This window comes from Adiantum capillus-veneris, chromosome 12, assembly GCF_014529385.1.
Source record: "Adiantum capillus-veneris isolate H3 chromosome 12, ASM1452938v2, whole genome shotgun sequence".
Taxonomy (NCBI): domain Eukaryota; kingdom Viridiplantae; phylum Streptophyta; class Polypodiopsida; order Polypodiales; family Pteridaceae; genus Adiantum; species Adiantum capillus-veneris.
Window position 1 is genome coordinate 4,799,099 of NC_140942.1, and position 7,926 is coordinate 4,807,024.

Sequence of the window (7,926 nt, forward strand, 5' to 3'; positions counted from 1 at the left end):
ATTCAAAAAATGGTGTGGCACAGTTATCGCGGTTGCTTGCCCAAGTTAGGCACCTCTAAACCGGCTCCTTTACCCTATGGTCTACTCTGTGCAGCTTTTTCAGATGCGCTTGCTTTTCATATGACCCACTTTACGTGCTCATATCTCAGCGGTGGTAACGAGCCTGGTGTTGATATGGGTCAGCCTGCACAGGTTTGGGCAGCGCCATAGCCACGACCCCAAGACTTGGCCTCTTGTAGGTGCCCAACTAGAAGCCTTCTGCAACTTCGATCACCTGTATGACTAGGTTCTATCCTTGTTTAGTGATCGCCACCGCATCGTCAAGTTGTCCATCATCTCTGGCTCCATCTTCTTCACTGTTGATCCTAGAAAAGCACATCTTCAAAACAAACTTCCCCAACTATCCTAAGGTAATATTCACGTCCTAGTGGAGAGGACGTTGTCGTGGCACAAGCACAACTGCCTCTTCCAACTAGAGAAGAAGAAGGTGCGAGCATCCCAATTTGTAGGTGCAAGTCGTTAGCCCGTTGGTAGTGGTGTTGCATGTGTAGAGGGCGTGGAGCTGTAGTTTCAACTTCAGAAGGATTTTGACATGTTTCAAGCGGCCATCGTAGATTCACAGGCTCCAACAACCGCCTGCTACTTGTGAAGAGGAAGAAGGACTTCTTTTGGGTGGTGGAGATTGGAGAGGTGATGTCGGCCATGGCGCTGCTGAGGGAGGTTGTCGTCGTGAAACAATTGTCAAGCCCCCGTGCTCCGATTGAAGAGCACAGGGAACCTATGCGGAATCTGGACGTCGACGACGCTGGGGAGGATCTAAAGGAAAGCAACAGTCCTCGACCAATTAGCACTAGTACTCCGTTGGATGGCATCGTTGATAATTTTGTCTCCCGCATCAAGTGAGGCGCCCACTGTGCAAAAGTGTGCATTTGGTCACCTCAAGTGGTGAACGAAAGCAAAGCTTTGTTAAGTTGTATTTACGCCTTCCAAAGTGGAGCAATCCGTTCCAAGGAGGGTTCTCGTGTCAAAGTGTGACAAATGGGTCATACTCTTCGCTCGCTAAACATGGTCGCTACTGTCAAGCTCAACCAATGGGATGCAAGCAACAAGTAATTACTTTCATAAATTGATGTAATGCTCATGCCAAAGCTGTACACGGAACCATCAATTTGAGGATAGGCTAGAGATGGATTGGGAGTATTCTGACCATACAAAAACAAGTTGTCCAAGCTCATTTTGCAGAAAGGCCAATTTGTTGATGTTAGTTTCCCTCCATGAGAGCACAAAAACATTAGCCCAAAGGCTTTATATCCCAAACTAGTGCTTGGAATGCTTGACATGGAGAAATTGGAGACACATTCGCATATATCCAGTGTGTAGGCACCCCGCTTGAAAAGACCCAAGCTTGTAGAATCCATTCCCATAATCAAAATCAAAATTCAAACATGCCATCCATCAAGCATTTCCATCAGCTGTTGTTGCCGATACCAATGTGCCTGAAAGAGAAAGTTCTCTATATTTATCTCTAGCTTGGAGAAGCTTTGAGATTGCATATGGCACTTCATCAATGGTTGCCTCCATCCACCAATTCATGCAAAAGCATCATCCCTGCATGAGGAAGAGAAGGCGGTCATCGATGGTCTTTGGAAAGAATCAACACCGGCATAATTTGTTTTTTCACTTACATACATTGAAGGTGAGGGATTTGGCTCCATCCATCATACTCGGGCGTTGGAAGTATTAGCAGAAGGAACAATTGATCATGCAAGCCTTTAAACATTGGAGGCAACTAGGGAAGCCCTTGTTCACAAAGAGGTCTCTTACCATTGTCTTGATTAGCAGAGAAGCATTGCCACCCTCAAAATGTACAAAGGTACACAAGTTTTCCTTAAAAGGGGCTACCAGGACAACCAATAACAACCTCCTATTCTACAGCTTGACGCTTCTTTCACCAAGGTACAATAAGCATGAAATTCTATTTTGTAACACCAATGGTTGGCATACAATAGGGAAGAATAAAAAGTTTTCCACATTCATCACCACCAGTGTGAGCCACATGGAGGGGCAAGTTGAAGCTCACTATATTTACTTGGTTGGTCCAAAAGATTTTTCTGGAAGGAGGATAGAGGATGCTCTACATAGCGTAATCCCAAAGTGCCACTGTAGATTGTTGTTGAGGACACACACGTGATAAAGGCAGTGATATTTGTTTTAACTCATGTTCTGTGTGTGACAAAAAGGACATATATTCACAATGGTGGATGATTTGATCGCACAACCACGATTCCATCTTGACAACACTACGAGGTTTGTCATCTGCATCCAATTCCCCATGTCTACATTTGCTTGGCGCTACGTGGCACGGCACTGCAGCTTCTGTTTCTTATAATTTTTGGAGAGACCATAGTGCCAACTCTCCACCATACTTTCGTATGGCACTTTTTGCATGAAGTGCACTATATAATTAGCATTTTCACTTTGTGCTTGACTGCAAGCAAAATGTTTAACTATTCAGATTGCTTTTATGTAGCTTGATTCAAACATTGTCCTTCGGCTTGCAGTATTGGACGACACCCGTACACAATTATCAGGTTGGCACTAGAGTCCAATATTTATAGTCTGTTGATGCTTTCTGTATGTTTTGAGTTTGTCAAAGCTTCCTTAAGTTTAGTTTAGCCACATGTTGGAGCATATAACTCTCTCTCTCTCTCTCTCTCTCTCTCTCTCTCTCTCTCTCTCTCTCTCTCTCTCTCTCTCTCTCTCTCATGTTTTACGAGAAATAAAGGAAAATTGACTACGCTTGATTGAGGATAAGATGGGTGTCTCAAAGATGGGTCCACGGTCTAGAGACTAAATGGTCGATATTAGTAGGCTGAATGTCAATCTGCAAACAACAACCAAAGTAGGTTAGGTTAAGGTGCAACCCTTTTGCTCGATTCAATTATCCTCTTTAATAACCCTTTGTTGTATAGGGAGCACTATGGGACACACTGCTTCTTCCCAATGCTCATCAAGTCCCAAGATGAGCTATTATTGGTGCCTATCAATTGGTTCTACTCATCTGCTTGTGTTCCACAACAAAACCCGAGGCGAGAGTAGTGACAACCAACTAACCAAGAAACCAACTGCGCTCCAAAATCTATCAGATTATGTACGACACAAGCCCACCAAGCAAGACTAGTTACCCTTCACTTTTTGATTAAATTGGATGTTTTGTAAGTACCCTTCACTTTTAATTGCATTGGATGTTTTGTAAAGATTTATTTAAAGAACATCAATGGCTGACATGTCCTTGAAATTTTTAAGCTCCATAAAAACATAGTAGAGAAGTAGAAATGTAAAGATAATGAGAGTGAATTGCTCTCTATTTGTCTATATAGAAATCATGTAAATTGAGTTAAAGGGCTTACACATGATCATAATTTTTGAGCTTTCGAAAGGTCAAAGGTCAAAGGCCATGACGATGCCTTCATTTTTCCTTGGCTAAGAATACAAATTCTTTCATTGGCTGAAGGAATTAGGAATCACTCATTAGAGAGACAGGCATGTAAAAACAATGATGGAACATCTATTGCTAATGATTTTCTTTTTGGTTGTACTAAAAATACCTTTCTCAACTATGATGAACAATGCTAGGGGTGGATAAGTGATTAATCCGTCAAGCTCAATTTTTGACGTTAGCAAGGGGAGTTTTCTATCATCCTAGTCTAGCCGGACTGCCAACGTCAAGGTGAGATCACATTGGTCCAGTCCCCGCCCAGTGGAAGCATCCACTTAGATAGCAAGGAAAGGTCAGATGACTGCAACACTTATGAAACAACTAAAAATTTGTTTCGAAATACGGAGAACACTTATTTTCCCGTACAAAAAAAAAACAATGTGCATTAGCCCTCCTTGGCCACTAGGCTTACTGCTTAGTAGCCTCATGCAACCAAGCTCTTACTCTTTGGTTGTTTCTTGTTTCCAAAGTGTGCAATAACGCATACTGATTTTTGTTTAGCTCTAAGAGCTTAGACTTTGTATCAATGCATCACTCATGCATTCGTCGTCTTTCTTGATGTGATGTTAATTTTCTTGTAACCTACCAACAAGGAGGGCAATCGCCACACCAACTAGTGTGGAAAGAAACTACTTCACACAAGGGGAAAATTAGTTGCTTGATGGTTATAAAGGTGATTGAGAGGACTTGGTGCGAGACAACGCCTTAGTCCCTCAATAGTGGGTATTTTATCATACACCACCCAATACTGCTTGATGTAATCAGTGCATTGATTCAGTAGTTTATTCTATATATATTACCTCCATTTATTTAAGCTCCTAAGGTGAATTGCTTCACTCAATGCTCCATCACCTTGAACTGCATCAGGTATGTGCAAGGACAAAGCAAGCTAGCATCAATAGGGAAGCATGGAAAGTGGATGTGCAAGGTATCCAAAGACTTGAAGCAGACCTTGATAGGTTGATGGGATCCACTCGCTACTGCCTAATGGTAATCTGCGTTGCAGTTTCCAACTCAACCCTCGTTCAAGCTTCCTTTTTTCTGGTGCTTGTAATGTACTTCTCAGTCGACCTCTCAAAAGCTATGGCACTTGTAACATTCATCAAGCACTAAGCTTTGCATCCATCATTTTGAGCTATTTCAATGAGTCATGTCTTGTTAGGTTGACTTGTATTGTGAGAGTAGTAACTCCTCAGCATGAAGCTTTCTCATATTTACCGTTCACTGCCAACTGTGAGTTTACCACTCTCACTTATAATCATACAAGAATCCGTCAATGATGCTGCGATCAATGAGCGATCAATGTGGGTTCCTCCTTCTTAGTGTTTTTCATAACTTCTTTGTTGGCACCTACCTCTAGGGGGGCCATGGCATGGCCTTTGTAATGTCTCCAACTCTAGACTCAAGTAGGCTTTTTCCAAGCCAATACTTAGGCATGTTGAATGCCTCCAACAATGAAAACTCTTCCAATCATGTCTTTGCCATCAATTCGACACAATCCAAGACCTTGAAATTGAAGACATCAACGATAACCATGTGGGCATTAACATAAACAACATGTTTCAACCAATTCTATGGCTGCCAAGAAATGGTCCCCCCTCACGAATGCTTTTAGAACATCGATAAATCTAAAAAGTACCCATCGTTGCGACTACTCAGTTTAAGGTACTTCTTAGCATTGCAGTATTCATGTTGTTCCTTGTCCTTGGCTCTTTAGTTGGGTTAGTTTTGTAAAACAGGAGCCAAAGAGATATAGTATATGGTTGGGAGCTTGAGCTCACACAAATCAAACTTTACATGCATACAAGTTTTGTTCCTTTGTTGATAATGTGGAAAAAGTTGACAGAAAGTAGTTGGAATGTGCATGCAACCCATGTTGAAGAGTAAATAAAGTGGTATGCACCACATGTGAGACATTTGGCAATTGATGTCAAATGTGTAGCACAAGGAGATTGAGTAGTAGTAGAGAACAATCATACGATTGTGTACTTACCATGGTGAAGCTATGAATCCTTGTCAAAGAGTGCTTGAACATAAACAAATTGTGATGCGAAGAAGTTGAGAGTTTTCTCAAAGCGGGTTATGCCAAGTGTGGAGTTCAATCTCCCTAGCCCTGAATCTCCTCATAGATTAAGTGAAGATAATATTATTGTGATAGCATCCATAGTAGACCAAATTGATCTATTCATTTGGTTTTAAAACAAAGACCTTGAACTGTTGAGCGAAGTAGGCGTTACCAATTTTAGGTGCTTGGCTAATTGGAAGGTTAGACACTTATCTTGATGTCTCTCTGAAATTTGTATTATCCACCAACATAAGAGAAATGTATATTCAAGAAGTTAAACATGTAGGCTCTTTTACATTTGAAAGGGCGTGCATATGGGGGGGGGGAGAGAGAGAGAGAGAGAGAGAGAGAGAGAGAGAGAGAGAGAGAGAGAGAGAGAGAGAGAGAGAGTTATCAAATGCCTTGTAAAGGAAAAATGGCATATGCTATTGAAGTACAACAAGACTTCTAAGAGTTTAGTTATGTATATGGATAGAGAGAAGAAATATGTATAATTCCATGTGTGGCCTCCACAAATATAGCTACAAAGAGTTGGTGCTTGCTACAAGAAAGTTTCATGAAAAGGAGATTTTGGGAGTCAGAGGTTTTGACTGGGTTTACTACGGTGTGCTGCCCAAGTCTGCTCTTGAAGTCACCATGAACCGATTGTCTAGAGAGTCTGATCAAGGAGAAAGAGAGATCATCATCATCGTAGAGATGGGAAGCACGAGGCATCTACAATACGATAATCTCATGCAACTCTAGGTGGAGTCTTTGTCTTGTTGAGATGGGAGCAAAGAAAGAAAGTTGTGAAGATAATTGCGGTAGGAATGTTGTACTTGCATGAGGAATGGGAGCAACAAATTCTTCATAGAGACAAAGGTTGTGATGCTAGATACATATATGGATGTGAAATTGGGCATTTTTTTGTCTTACAAGGATATATGAGCATGGGCATACGACAACGGTTGTGGGTACTTTGGGGTTCTTCGCACCAAGTTTCCTTGGACATGCAAGGTGACAACAAGCATGAATGTCTATAACTTTGGTGCTCTTCTTCTTGAAGTGGTGATCGGGCATCCACCAATCAAACGTAGGGGATACAATGCTAAGGAATTGTTACTTGTGGAAAGGGTGTGGCCACGATTAAAGCACAAATAGTAGGCTTCTTGAAGTTGTGGACAAGAGGCTTGATGGGTTGTTTAAATTTGAGGAAGTGGAGGAGGGGCTCATATTGGGGCTTTTGTGCTCTCATCTCGACCCTTTGGAATAATATTTATGCTTCACTCACATGTGGAACTTTCTATTTGGGCATGACATTTTTTGCAAGGATACACAGCTCTTAAAGACCATGGCATGGCATTAGGCACTATGGAAGCATCAAAGGGTTGCATTTGAAGAGTTTCTCTGCCGATTCCTCAAATCTTTATAATTGTGTATAACATTCTTCTATTGATGGAGACTGAGATAGTAAGTAGCTATGTTAGTGACATGCTCCATAGTTACTTGTGACTTACGAGACTCGCTTTGTGGAAACTAACTCTTGAAGTACAATTTTTTTAATAGTCACAAAAGAGTTACCCGAGAAGAAAGTTGGAGAATATGTGAAAGAGAGGGAGTGAAAGTTTATACTTACTACATTGACTTTGTCCCTTCAACTCTTAGAAAGTGTATTTTCAGAAAAGTTAGCGGTTTATAGTATGTATCGGTTTTGCTGCTTTAATTGCGCATGCACAAAGAGAGAGAGAGAGAGGGGGGGGGGGGGGGGGGGGAGTGCGTGATTTTTCTTGTTCTTTATCATAGTTTTTACCTTTATTTTGATCAAATAGTGTCTAGATATTGCGGTAGGGAAAGAGAAACCAAAATTGTACAATTGCACATGCGCACACACACACACACACACACACACACACACACACACACACACACACACACACACACACACACACACACAGAGCACATTTTTTCTTGTTCTTTATTAGAGTGTGTCACCTTTCTTTTGATCAAATTGTGTCTACATGTTCCTATCGTTGCATTTCAAATCCATCTCGCACATAACAAAATATAACAATGGTTAGAATGCATTTGTTAAGGTGTTTCGAATCATATTTGAGAGTGCACATTTTTTCTTGTTCTTTATTAGAGTGTGTCACCTTTCTTTTGATCAAATCGTGTCTACATGTTGCTATCATTGCATTTCAAATCCACCTCGCACATAACAAAACATAACAATGGTTAGAATGCATTTGTTAAGGTGTTTCGAATCATATTTGATATAGTTGTTACTTAATGTGTGATGTTCCATTGTTTATGTTTTTTTATTTTAAATTAAACAAGCAAGTTTCCTTGCATGGGGGACTTTGCAGAGTCCTTCCAATTTCAT

At 41.1% G+C, this 7,926-nt stretch overlaps 1 pseudogene; it reads left to right on the plus strand.

Moving 5' to 3' along the window:
- Nucleotides 1-4,486: 4,486 nt before the first annotated feature.
- On the plus strand, nucleotides 4,487-6,816 carry LOC147445242 (L-type lectin-domain containing receptor kinase S.4-like; annotated as a pseudogene).
- The last annotated feature ends 1,110 nt before the right edge of the window (nucleotides 6,817-7,926 follow it).